Source organism: Mirounga angustirostris, unplaced genomic scaffold (assembly GCF_029215605.1).
Source record: "Mirounga angustirostris isolate CCGP_5_RB_7025 unplaced genomic scaffold, mMirAng1.0.hap1 SCAF_15, whole genome shotgun sequence".
NCBI classification, from domain to species: Eukaryota; Metazoa; Chordata; class Mammalia; order Carnivora; family Phocidae; genus Mirounga; species Mirounga angustirostris.
The window spans coordinates 48,337,485-48,352,124 of record NW_026991723.1 but is presented as its reverse complement, the minus strand read 5'-3'; the positions used below and the strand labels follow the sequence as shown (position 1 = coordinate 48,352,124).

The window sequence follows — 14,640 nt, the reverse complement described above, 5'->3', positions numbered from 1 at the left end:
CTTATTTTCTGCTGCTGAGATGATCTCCAAACTCTTGCCTTAAAACTTTGAGCAGATGATACAAACCATTGATCTCTCAGCTGTATCTGGCACCAGGCGTATTTTGTTTGACCTGGATGTGTTTTACATTTGTTGCTAACATTTCAAAATGGGGAATTTCACATTAAACTTCTATTTCCACTTCTCTTAAAATATCAGATGATTTGGCCACTGGACCTCCATGCTGTTATGACAGAATATTGGGCTAAAGTTGAACAGTGGGTGCCCCTAAGATAGGGCCTGGACTCCCCAGTTTGTCACAGTCCTCCCCACTCTCTAGGTATGCCCACACTTGCTTCCTCCCCTCAGTTACTCCTCTGGTTCCTACAGAGTTTAGGCAGCGATTCAAGATGGGCTTAGAAAAACTAAAGTCTTGGTGGTTCCCTCATGCCTTTGCTCTTTCCGGAAAGCTCTGTGGATCTGTGCTTTCTGTACAAATGCCCGAGTTTCACTAGGGTGACCTAACTGGCCACAGCCCTTGGGAAAGGCTCAAAGAGCTGATTCAGGTACTGGCTTGTTTGTCTATTTCTACTAAGATGGGAATATTTGGTTCGCTGTCTGTGAGATCAAAGAAGATAGACTGTAGCCTTCTCCTCCTTTATAAGCTTTTTCCCATCAGGAGGAGGCTCAGTGGAAACTCTCAGTAGAGCTTCATCATGCTGTGCTAATAACTAGAGCCAGCCGCGGCCATCATGTCTCTGCGGCGGCCTAAGCACATTGACAGTCCTCTTTCTGCCCTCCCACTCCTTTTGATTTTCAACACTCTTCTCCTTTTGCAGCCCATTTTAGTTGGCTTTTATGTGACCCAGTGGATAGAAACCTTAATGTCAGCGCCATTAAATCAGTGCCTACAAAAAAAATCTGGAAATGCTAAACCCTGGCAGGAAGTAAGTTCCAATTAGTACTGATAAAAGTTCAGTGAGCTGAAAACAACAGCGACTTCAGGAAAGTAGGAGAGAGGAACTGCAGCTCTTCTGGCTCACGTGGAAAATGCAAGGCATCCCAAGAATTCATCTCCTTTGTTAATTCGCAACTATTTCTATAAGATACTTTCCCTTGTTTTTTAATGTAGTGCACTGGCTGAAAGGGATGTGAATGTTCCTTTGGAAGGATGAAGCTTTAGGATTCTGGGGTTCTTAGGATTTTGTGTGGCTTTGTGTGCACGCACTGTGCATGAGAGAGGGATTGGTTGTAATTGCTGTCTTCTAGCTGCATTTCTTTGAGATGCCATCAAGTTTGCATTTATGTCCACTGTACTGTCAGAGGAATCGTGGGCCTGTGTTAAAAAAAAACTCACATCAACTTCCCATGAGCTTCAGGGAGATATCATTTGATGGGTTATGTTCAGATCAGATCTGAGCCTTATGTGGATATAATAGACTTGGAAAACTTTCACGTACTGGAAATGTGTTTTGTTGTTATGTGTGAAAAGACCGTTAACTTTAAAATGCTGTTCTCCATTTTACCCAACTAACTCCTGCTTATTCTTTAAGACTTTATTCAAGAAGGCTTTAGAGCTCATCTGAACCGGGTGTGCCTTCTCTTTGCTCCCAGAACATTATCTGTAATCCTCTAATGTGCTATCTTGTGATCAGTGTCTTGTCTCTACCACATTCCAGGCAGCGTCTCCTTGAAGTAGTGTCTGTTTTGTTTACCTTTTTGCCCTCAGTGCTTAGCACATAACAGGCGCTCAGTATATGAAGACCCAATAAATGAGTGAATGGATAATTGGATAAACAGATAGATGAATAAATGCATTTTTTAGTGATTCTGAGTTAGTATCATTTCTGTATTTTATATATGACTGGACTAAAATATATCTTCTAATATATCTTCGCTTGCCATTTTGCTGTCATTTTAGGGGTTTGCATATCCTGATTTTAGGTTCTAATATATGGTGTGTTTTATGTCAACATAAACATGAAACATTTTGTTTCAAATTGCTAACTGGAGGGGTCTTTGAAAAATATGCAATGTGAGGGGTGCCTGGGTGGCTCAGTCGGTTCAATGTCTGTCTTCAGCTCAGGTCATGATCCCGGGTCCTGGGATCAAGTATCGGACTCCCTGCTCAGCAGGGAGTCTGCTTCTCCCTCTTCCTCTGCTGTTCTCCCTGCTGTACACTCTCTTTCTCTCTCTCTCAAATAAAATCTAAAAAAGAAAAAGAAAAAAATAGAAAAAATATGCAATGTGGAAAGAAGGGACTTTGCCCTAAAGGAAGTGAGTGTAAAATGGAAACGTTTACTAAAATATTGACAGATTTGGCTACAACAGTACTGAGAAATCTTGGTAGAAGTTTTTACCTCTAGGCCACTTCTCCTGCAAGGAGAAAGATGCATAGAGATTTGCCAGCTTCTTCACTGATCAGCAGTGTTTGTGTAGGAGGTAACAAAGGCACCTCACTCAGTCTTTGAATCCCTGGGTTTCATTCACTTCATGGACACCTTTTCTACTGCATTTTTAAAAATTCAAATTTGAATACCTTTAGAGGAGGCCCAAATCCTAGGGAGCCAGACATTTGTGGTAGCTGTCCAAATCCTGAAGATTCTTGCTCCTTCCACTCACTGTCTGTATATTAGGTTTATTCTCACTACCTCTGCCATAGATGTTTAAGGATTGCCCATGGTTGTAGAGTTCAAGCCTCTTGCCTTTCCCTTCGCTATAAGCCCATCATTTTTTTTTTTAAAGATTTTTATTTATTTATTTGAGACAGAGAGAATGAGAGAGACAGAGAGCACATGAGAGGGGGGAGGGTCAGAGGGAGAAGCAGGCTCTCTGCCGAGCAAGGAGCCCGATGCGGGACTCGATCCTGGGACTCCAGGATCATGACCTGAGCCGAAGGCAGTCGCTTAACCAACTGAGCCACCCAGGCGCCCTAAGCCCATCATTTTATAGGAACTTTGGTGATTCCCATCTCTACCAAACAACAATAAATACATTGTTTATAAAACATAATTTAAAATGAGAGCTTTTGAGTGAAAAAGGTCTCCAAAAGCAAAGACCTTTTTTGTAAGGCAAACATTTCTTGAACTGAAACTTTAAAGAAAGCATGCTGCTTTAGTTGACAGCCTCATGCATCAGAGCTTTGTTTTCTGTGTTACTCTAAAAGCCAGGCAGCTTAAATGTAAGCCTTGAATGTGCTCAATGCAGGAGCCCTGGCTCTGGGGGCTGTACAGACAAAATAGTTTCAAAAACCCACCATACCTCTAAAAATACTCCAGAAGGTAAAAAACCATGTTAGATGTTTGCCTTTGGCTTCTAGCACATAGAGGACACAAAGAGAGTCTATGGTAGCTGTAAATCTTCCTTTAAGCTTGTGCTGTCAATGTGGAGTTTTAACTCAATCAGATTGACGTTACTAGAAAAAATATAAACTCTAAAAATACAATAATAGGAGGTAAATTATTTAGTAAACAATATGGTGTAGTGTGTATAGAGGAAACAGCTGCTAAAGCTCATGGAAAACTACATGATTTGCCATGACATACGTCAGATTATGGGTTTGGAAGGAATAGTAAGACTTCATTCATTCATTCATCTGTCATTCATAAAACATGTGGTTCTTCCTCTTACTACTCAGTAATCCTTAATTATCCCAGCCAGATGAGGAATGCTGAAGGTTATGACTTCCAGAGAAGTTGTTTCTGTTTTTTCAGTAACTCATCCAAAAAAAAAAAAAAAATACAGAACACAAGCTTCCTATGTCCTGACACTATAGAAAGATGAGACACACGCTTATTACCTTCTATTGTGTAAAAGCCCTTCTTCATTTATTTGGAAAACCCATCATAGAAATCTTCCTCACTGTTGCTTCTGAAGGCAGAGTAAAAAAAATTTTTTTAGCCTTACAGGTTCATTTTTTTCACTACGTTTTACCTCAGACATACATGTTTAATGAAAATTCGCACAGACTATAAAATTTTCTTTTGTAAGAAAGAAAATCACCCTAGCCAATCTCTACTGAACTCTATTCTACCTTGACTCTGACAAGCTGTCTAGATTACTACTCGTTTTGAAAACCAGTCCTCTGAACCAAATTTCTGATACCACCTCTGTAATATGTCACTTTGATAGATGTGTTATCAATTCCATGTTGGGAAACAACTTTAAAGATCCATCTAGATTAAGGGTTGTTTGTTTTTTAACCTGGTATCTATTGGTGACTATCAGAGGAAACTCAAAATCTTGGAAATTACAAACTAAAGGGTTTGTGTGTTTGTCTGCCTAGGCAGAGGGTCTGTAACTTCTATCAGATTCTCTAAAAGGTTGGTGACTCCTGGGGCACCTGGGTGGCTCAGTCGTTAAGTGTCTGCTTTCAGCTCAGGTCATGACCCCAAGGTCCTGGGATTGAGCCCCGCGTCAGGCTCCCTGCTCAGCGGGAAGCCTGCTTCTCCCTCTCCCACTCCCCCTTCTTGTGTTCCCACTCTCACTGTGTCTGTCTCCGTCAAATAAATAAAATCTTTAAAAATAATAATGAATGAATGAATGAATGGTTGGTGACTCCTAAGAAGTTAAGAATAAAAAACACATCCCTTCCACCTCCATTTTAACTTGAGGGCTTTTACAGCTTGCCTGAGATCCATGTTAACAGCTTTTGGGTTTTTAATCTCACAATGTGGTGTGGGTGGCCAAAGCAAATTCCTACCTGTGACAGATGAGTAGGGGAGCCTGGTATAGTCTTTCCACATAGTGCTTGCAGTAGAACTACCTTGGACATCTTGAGCAAATCCACAAAAGTGTATGTGAAATATCCAGAATACATTTGGATATCATTTTAATAAATTTTATACATTTTAATGTCCATAAGAGTGGCAGGACAGAGATAGGAAGTATAGGAAAAGGATGAGTATTCTGCCATGGGGTCACAGGTCTTTAGATTGAAAAGGGGGAGAGGTTTATCTTAAGTGCGAAAGAAACACGTAATCCAATCAAAGTGGATAGCCGCCTGAGTGACAGTTAAAGACTCTAATCTGAATTGAAATTTAATAATGATGTGACTAAAATCCTTAGAAACCCGGTTATGTGACAACCTACTTTGGTTTGAAGTCCCTCGTAAATAGGGCTTGGGATGTCCCGTCACTTTTGACAACCAGAGTCTAGTGGAGTGTACTGGTCAAGATCAACAACAGTGTTTATGAACTAGAAAAGTAGCGGTCATGACCTCTTCTAACCAGACACAGTTTTAATTTAAATATAGAAATAGTTTAAAAAGGGGCACTTGGGTGGCTCAGTCAGTTGAGCATCTGACACTTGCTTTTGTCTCAGGTCATGATCTCGGGGTCCTGGGATTCAGCCCTACGTCTGGCTCCCTGCTCAGTGGGGAGTCTGTCTCCCTCTCTCTGGCCCACCCCTCGCTCGCTCTCTCTCTCTGTCTCCCGGGTCATGTCCTGGGGTCCTGGGATTGAGCCCCGCATCGGGCTCCCTGCTCCCCGGGAAGCCTGCTTCTCCCTCCTCCACTCCCCCTGCTTGTGTTCCCTCTCTCGCTGTGTCTCTGTCTGTCAAATAAATAAAATTAAAATAAATAAATAAATCTTTTTTAAGAAAATATTTAAAAGAATCATAACATAAAATGTTTTCTTGTTAAAAAGGAACCTGTGTTTATTTGGTATTTAAAGTTTTTGTAATGTGTTAAGAAAATTTCATGTGGTAGAGTAACAGATCAGTCTTATAATTCTAATTTAAAATGCATAATTGAGTAATTGATTTAGACTTGTGGTTTTAGGTTGAAATATTACTAAATTGATCTACAGTGTTGGAATATTTAAAAGAACTTGATTCACTATATGAATTTATTTGATTTAAGAGATTTATTTAATTACTCAGGAAGGTTTTAAGTCAGACAATTGAAGTACTTAAAGGAAATCAAATATATTAAATTTATAAATGATTTTAAAATGTTTGAAGAGCTTCAAATAACTGTTTATAAATGGAGCTAAATATTCCTCTAAGTCCCTTTAAAAGCAATTGCTAAAATTTACTAGATTATAAATAGAATTAAATTTGTAAGCTGAAATGAGAAGCTTAAGGAAAAACTAGGCTTTTAAATTTGTAACTTGAATAAATCAAATATTAATGTTTAAAACCAAAGTACCATCAGACTAATCTTTTCTGAGCACAAAGGTCATCCTCAAGGACTCTAGAAACCTCATGTTTAAAGCACACTTTTTGTTTTAAACATAGGATTGTTCCTCACTTCCACAGAGAAGTATGCATTCCTTTTTTTTTCCTAGAATCATGCAGCACTCTAGATAGATTTCCTTTCTCTTTTTTCTTTTTTAGAAATAATTCTCTATTTTAATCAGCTATGAAACAGATCCTCCCAGTGCAATTTTATCTTCCAGGTTTTTTCTAGAAGTTCTATTCCCCATTAAGGAAGTTACTTGCAAATTTATGAAAGTCACCTTAATTCCCTAATAATACAGGAGATGGTCACAAATTACCAGACAATAATCTGTTTTCTGGTATTGCTAAATCATGCATCATATTTGTATTTTTTAAAAAAAGATTTTATTTATTTATTCGTGAGAGAGGGAGGGAGGGAGGCAGAGGCAGAAACAGAGGGAGAAGCAGGTCCCCCACGGAGCAGGGAGCCCGATGCTGGGCTCAATCCCAGGACTCCGGGATCATGACCTGAGCTGAAGGCAGACGCTTAACTGACTGAGCCACCCAGGTACCCTGTTATGTTTTCTTTTTACCTTTTGACTTTTTCCCATTTATGACTGATACATTTTTGCTTGGAGAAATCAGTGCAAATGTGGTATATGGGGAACAATAAAGAATGGTGGGGATTGTGGCAATCTAAATAATGCATACTATTTGACTAATCGTTGCTAGGTGACTATTCCGATGAATAATAACTTCTGATTTATTTTTCCAGGAAATCAGAAATTTAATGTGAAATCTCACATGAAGAATATTGGTACCAATTTTTTTTTTTTTTTTTAAATTTGGGAAGTGGGGGCAACATCTATATCTGAGATTGAATTAGCCTGCAGGTCACTTGTTTTAGAACTTTGATCTATAAGAACGTGCAATGAACAATGATGTGATCTGGATGCAGTTGTCCCCTTGTCAGTCTCTACCCTGGAAAGATGTAGACCAGTGGCATTCTAACGTCCCTAGCGTCAACTCATACCAAAGCATTGGTAAATTATGTTGTTTTTACTGAAGATTTTGAAGAACAGAGAGAGAAGAAGTTTATTGTTTATACACATACTCCCCCCTCATTAAAAAAACAAGGAAAGCAATATTGAAAACCCCCCATTTCTCCGGCCTTCTACACAGCTACTCTGCTTGGGGTGGGGAACAGAGTGGGAGCGATAGTGATTTTTTTCTCCTCCTCAACCTGCGCACACCACCCAGGATCCTGGGCCTCTGTTCCCATCCTTGATTCTCATAGGGTTCTTCAAATTCCACTCCCTCATATTAAGGAGAGCAATCCAGTTTTGTCTTGCTCCTAAGCATGCTGGGCCCTCAGCAGTGGTGGTACTGCCGCTGCTGGGATGAATAGAAGTCACTTTTCTCCTGTTGTGCCTGAAACCAGCAATGCATGCCAGTATCTCAGTGTTGGACACTCACAGCCCATGTTTTCTGGTTCCCTGTCGTCCGCCTCAAGGTGCTGCACTCGCCTCCTTTTTCCGTTTTATTCCTGCAGTGGCAGCTGATGCCCTTCCCGTGTTCACTAGGCCTTTCCCATTTCAGTGCGCGCCCGGCCTGACTTCCAGGGTCAGCACCTGCTACTCGTCCCCTCTGCACTCCCTCTGGCTGCTGGAGCCCGCTCCTCAGCCCCTCTGCAGGCACGCCGCAGGCCTGGAGGTCGGGCAACTGAGGCCTTCTTTCCTCCCCGCCACCCCACGGCAGTCCATGATGGGAGCTGATGTGTGGAAACATGGGCACCTCCTTCCTCAGGTGGGGTATACGTGTGTTGCTTCCCAGAATTCCTCCATGGGGTTACACTCCTTTGCCCATCCTGGTGACCTACTGATAATGACCCCTCTCTTGCAGTTCTGCCCTTCCTCCTCTCAGCGTTTTTACTGGTATGTCCCTGGATCACCCCCCACTTACATGCTAATGGCCACCTCTGTATCTACTTCTGGGGGAACCTTAAACTATAAAATATTCCCAAACCAAATGCCATTCTAATAAACCCAATAAAACCATGGAATTTATTTTTTTATTTTCATTTTTATTTTATTTTCATTTTTTTAATTAACATATAATGTATTATTTGTTTCAGGGGTACACGTCTGTGATTCATTGGTCTTACACAATTCACAGCACTCACCATAGCACATACCCTCCCCAGTGTCCATCACCCAGCCACCCCATCCCTCCTATGCCCCACCACTCCAGCAACCCTCAGTTTGTTTCCTGAGGTTAAGAGTCTCTTATGGTTTGTCTCCCTCAAAACCATGGAATTTAGTTAGCCCTTACCACCTGTAGGGAAAGCACGCATTTCCCGCACAGCTACTGAATCCAGGATTTGGGGAGCACTGGCCTGGCCTCACTAAGGGTGCCTGCGTATTAGAAATGGATGTTCCTCTCTGGAAATTTCGATCCAGCAGTTTGAATTTTAATAAATCAGGCCGACCCCTCTTTCTTTCTGACTAAATCAATTCCTAGGAGCCCCATCCCAGCTTAAGGTAGAAAGAAGATAGGATGGCGTGGGTGAAGAGAAGGTTCACTCTGTAGGCCCCTCCACGGATGTCTTCATGTAGCTTCAGAATGTGGCTACACTAAGGGTTTTCCGCTCACTTCTGTTCGGAGGCCGAGTAGACTCTGGGGCCTAATGGGTGTTTATGAAGTGGTTCATTATTACTCCGCTGAAGGTTTTCTGTCTGCCTTGAAATCACCTTATTGGTGACTCAACTACCCCCAGGAAGTTTGCTTCAGGAAAGACATTTAAAAATCTCTAACCACTCACCAGGGAGTGGCTTACTCACCCAAAGGATGCAATCTATTCGTGCTGACATAGGCTGTCTAATGCAAACACTATAAAGTATTCATAAGCCTCCCCTTTGCCTCAAAATAGAACCCATTTCTCCATTTGGATAAGGTATTAGAGCACTAAATGCCTCCACAATGAATCTGCTCACTTCTGGGTTCTAATTGTCTCTCTCTTCCTTGGAGGGTGACTCTGGGACGCTCTGCTTTTCTTAGCCATCTGTCCTTTTGCATTTGCTCTCGCCTCATCTCCCTTGTCTCACTTTTCCCTCCAGCCTTGTTTACAGTTCTTTTTCTGGAGGGGTGGTTGCGGAGTTGACTTCCCAGGGAAAAAAATTAAATATTCATGAGAAAGATAGTGTGGGCTTAAGGGATCTGGAAGAAGGCAAAACCGAATATATAGTAAATGAAAAAATTTAAACATGTTAATTTTAATACTTTCACAAGCACTGGCATGTCTGTAGCCCCTTACAAGATGTAGTCGTCTTGAAGCTGGATAGCCTGTGTTACAGCTATTTCAGTCATGCATATTTTTTTCCCCTCTGTCATTAAATTAGAATATGATTACCTCCCACAGCCAAAATAGCTCCCGTGGGTACTAAGTAATATAATTTATTTCATAAATAGGATCAAAACACCTTTATTAGATGGTAGGAACTAGGGAAAAAACAGCATTTTATTAACATTTTAGTATTGACTGTTTTATTACATTTAATCAGAATGGGATTTTGAAAGCGACCCAGAGATGTACTCTAAACTTTTATCCATGCTTCAGCTACCTTGCTTGGAAAGATGGTTGGTTTTGTTTTTCTTTTAACCATGGAACCCAAACTGTGAGGGACTCTTTTGAAAACCACAAGCGCTACATATTTAGTTTGTCTGAGATCTGGGCTCCTAGTGGTTCCTTTCTCTTGGTAGGTTCAAATGCACTGACCACAAAGAGCCAAATGTGCAGAGCCCAGAGTGGAGGACCCATGAGGATGTGGACTTTGTTCCTGCTTCCCTGCCTTAAGCTTTACTTTCTGTTTTCAACAAATATTTATTTAACACCTGAGGATACAGCACTCAGCAAAACAAAATCCCTTCCCATGTGGATCTGGAGTGTAGGGGGAGATAGACAGTGAGAGGAGGTGGGGGTTATGACGGGGGCCGAGTTCCTCCCTCGCTGCGCACAAGGCTTTCTGAAGTCCGTTCTGAGCACGGGCTATGTTATGTTCAGCTGCCGTCTTAACCTTTGTGGTGTCAGGCAGTCACACTTGGACATTCTGTAATGGTTTTCCCTAGAGACGATAAAAATAGGATGTCAGCTCGTTTCTAGTTGAGGCATAAAAGGAATTACTGTGAAATTTAGAAGAGGCATTAAAGTCATCTAAAAAAAAAAAAAAAGCTGGCTCTGTCAATTACTGGCAGGGTGACCATGGTCAGCTTAGCACCTGCCTCCTGAGGTTGTCGTAAGGATTAAATGAGGTAATATTTGTTGTGTACCTGGAGTAGCGCAGCCGGCCGCGGTAGGTGACATGCAGATGTTAGTTGCTTGGTTTGCTGTCCCGCCTGAGGCTTGCACTTTTCGTCTCTGTTGGGTTGGTTGACCAGCTTCTGCTTAAACTCCACTGATGAAACCCTGAACCTTCCAGGAGGGCCCTTTTGAACCTTGACTTTTGTTCTGCCTGTGAACTGCCCTCCTTCGTATGAAGCCAGAGCGTCTCTCTCATGTGGTTTCTGCCCCGTAGTATTCCCCTGTGGGGATTGATTCATTTATTCCAGTCCTCCTCCTGCATGAGGCTCTCCTGATATTTGAAAAGAGTACACACCTTTTGAGAGGATTTTTCACCAAGCTGAATATCCCAGGTCCTACCATTTTCTCTCAAGAGACACGGTTTCCTAGTTCTAGTCTCATCCCCAGATTACTGGAAGGAGACACGCCAGCCCTCCTTCATGTCGTGAGGCCATCCCAGGTGCTCTCCTCTATTTTCTCTTGTCCGTTACATTATCTCTTACAGGATGGGATGGCCAGGTGGGCATAAATAGCCTGCTGGATACGATCAGTACAGTATACGGGTAGCAAGATAGAGGACATACTGCATTCATGGAACTGAAATTCTAGCGGTGAAGACAGACTATAATCAAATAAAGGAATAAGATCTTTCCAGATAACACTCTTTTAGATGAGATGGACAGGGAAAGCCTCTTGGAGGAGGTGATGCTGAGTTGAGATCTCAAGGATGAGAATGAACCAACAGTGTGAGTATCTGGGAAGGGAGCGTGCCGGGTAGAGGGAAGAGCCCGTGCAAATACCCTGAGGTGGGGAGCAGCTTAGCCATGTGATAAAGCAACATACCGAAAGCCCATGTTGCTAGATCGGCGGGAATGGGGGGAAGGAGGAGAGTACAGTACGATGAGGGTCTAGGGCTCTGCTCATCAGAGGGTATCCTGGTAATAGCTCTTCTCTCTTATATCAGGAAAGTTTCGAAGACCCTCAGGGTTGGAGGGGACATTTCCCAAACCACCCAGTCTTTTTTCTCAGCAGTTCTGGTACTCAACTTTCATGCAAGCCATGCTTAGGTTCTTGCAGTGCCATCTGAGGGAAATGTTTAAAAAATATAGCAGGTGCCCAAATGCAACTGTTGCAAAAAACAATCTTTTGAATGGCACCAGACTTCTAGTGCCTTGTTCTCTCACATTGCTGTTCCTTTAATTAGCAATAATCGTGCCTCGGATAAACCTCATTGGCTACGATACTGCCACTGCGCAAAGCTTGCTGTTCCTTTATACATACTATTTTCTCCACGTGGAATTCCTTCTTCCAACTTGTGGACTCCTGTGCATATTCTAGAAAACCCAACTTGAAGACACCAGCACTTCTGAGAGGCCTTCCCCACCCTTTGAAAGGACCCTGTCCCACAAGAGTGAGAAGAACCCTCTGCTCCTTCAGCACCCAGTCACATTTCTAGATTAGCCATGTATCACTCTTGCAGCTGTTTATTTACTTCCTTATCTCCCTCCATTAGTCTTGAGCCTCTTGCAAGAAGAAACTTCATCTTGTGCAACTAGGCCTAGAGATTAGCAAGGTGCTTGAAACTTAGTTGCCCAACAGACACTTGCTGCGTGATTGATTATTTAAAACATTCCTTCCAGGATTTGTCTAACCCACTATGCCTCAGTGGGAGTACAGTTTGCATTTTGGGCAATAGAATTCTTTGTTGTGTGGAGACATCTCTTGCCTTGCACCCCCTGCCCCTTCACTAAGTGCCTCAGTGAATTTCCAGACACCCCCTAGGGAACAGTAGTGGCCTCCAGTTGAGAACCATCGCTGGCCCATTAACGTATTTATTCATGAGTTAATACTATGTGCCAAGTCCTGTGATCGGTCCACATGTTCAAGTAACGCTGGAGCAGGAATTCACCACTTCTCATTCCATCCATCTTCAGTTGTCTCTGTAGGACAGTTCTTCCTCATCGTATCAAAATGTGTCTCTGTAACATCTAAACATTGATTCTGGTATTATTGTCTAGTGCAATACAGAAAATACCCAATCTTTATCTTTTGTGATAGCCTTTCAGCTATTTGAAGACATTTTTATTACCCTCTGTGCACCTACAATTTCTCCATTCTCTAAGTGAAACATTACTGATTTTTTGGACCATTCCCTATGACATGAGTTTGAGTGATCTCAGCTTTTTGTTACGGGGTGGGGTTGTGTCAGTATGCATGAGGGTCTAGGGCACTGCTCGTCAGAGGGTATCCTGGTAATAGCTCTCCTCTCTTACATCAGGAAATTGACTGACAATTACACTGACTGTTGCAATATAATTCTTTTACTCTTACTTTCATGTTTGGCATTTTCCCCATTGTTTACAACCCAGGCAAACTCAAGCGGTGGTAGAACTGCAAGGTTTTTGTGTAGTGTATATTTTTAAATGCATTAGGTCACATAGACGTAGCCATAGCAAAGTCTTTGTGCAATGATTGCCTCTTTCTAGGCTCCTATTAAGTGGCAAAATGTTTAGCACCTACTGTGTATGAAATGCTATGTTGAGCAACACAGAGAACAAAGAGAAATGTGAAACATTCCTGTTGTCAAAGAGCTAATGAACTCAGAGCACTTGACAAATGTGAAAAAGTTGAAACCAGTGGTATGCCAATAAATGTTGAACAGCTGTGTCAGTGGGCTGGGAGTGGAGGGAGCACCCTGATTGGCGTTTGCTGATTCCTGTGGTGTAAATTCTCCCACCATGACTGCTTGCACGCTACCAGCACGATGTCACTGCACGTGGAGTTGGAAGGAGATGTGCAGTAACCCTCCATTTTATAGTATTTCCTCCACGCATACATCACAAACATAAATAACCTCAGGAGCACAGTCGACGGTAAAATGTAATATAAACAACTGGGAAGCATTATGTTTTGAGTTTAATACCTTTGTTGTTGTTTTTTTTAAATATTTTTTATTTATTTATTTGACAGAGAGAGACACAACGAGAGAGGGAACACAAGCAGGGGGAGTGGGAGAGGCAGAAGCAGGCTTCCCGGGGAGCAGGGAGCCCGATATGGGGCTCGATGTGGGACTCAGTCCCAGGACCCTGGGATCATGACCTGAGCCGAAGGCAGACGCTTAATGACTGAGCCACCCAGGTGCCCCAATACCTTCGTTTTTAATGTAATTTATTATAACTGTATGAAATTTAATTTTAATGGCTGTGTTTAACAACCCCCTCTAAAAATCCCTGAGAATTTAACACTTGGCTCTCTCAAGCTGATATGAGCTGGCTTCAGCCCACTACTGGAAATTCAGTTTATGACCGTGTGATGGGGCACCAGACACATGTGCAAAACTAAATGGTTTGGAAATTCAGCTAAGAAAACAATCACTGCCTTATATATTAAAGTAATCCAGGAAGATTTTCCTGGAGGAGGTAGTAGGGCTTGAAGAATGCACAGGGACGTTTCCCCAACCACCCAGTCTCTTAGATGAAGATTAATGACCTCTTAGTGACAGTAATACAACAATTAATAGTTCTTGAGGCCTACTCTGTGCCAGACCTTGTACTAAAGACTCAAGTGTATAGCTTAATATAACTGCCTTAAAAAAACCAAGAAGTAGAGTGTATGTTAGCCCCCTTTTAAAATGAGGGAATTGAGACTTAGCTCAAGAAATATGGCTAAAGTCACACAGCTGGTAGGACTTAGTTTTGCTTCTTGTGTTCTTCTTGCCTGAGATTGATTTCAGACGTGTTTAGTAGAGGGGACCATGCCTTCGAGGTTCCTCTGGCTTGTCAAGTTGTCTGGAGACACCAGTGTTCGCAGTTATGGAAGCCCACTCAGTGGTTTCAGATCCTCTTCACACTTCGACTTTCCCACGCACCTTTCCGTGATGGACAGACCACCAAATGATGCTTTCACATGAGATGTCACTGGTCTTTTGGGGGGACACGCGATACATGGCAGAAGACAGAACACCCAGGTGACACTGGCTTCCTGAAAAGTGAAACTGACTGGTCACAAAACTGTAAGTGCAGAGACAGGCCTAACCACAGGCCCGTCTGGACTCGGGGCTTCACACGATCCTTGCTGCTCCATTTCTCCTCCTTGTTGGCTCCATTTTAGGTAGGTTGCCCCCCAGCGGGGCCAGATGTCTGTCCACGGTTTGTGTTTCCGTTCTC

The 14,640-nt window shown here is 42.4% G+C and overlaps 1 pseudogene; it reads right to left on the bottom strand.

The window, feature by feature from the left end:
* Window positions 1-11,668: 11,668 nt before the first annotated feature.
* Window positions 11,669-11,735, bottom strand: LOC123850381 (U4 spliceosomal RNA; annotated as a pseudogene).
* Between the last annotated feature and the right edge of the window lie 2,905 nt (window positions 11,736-14,640).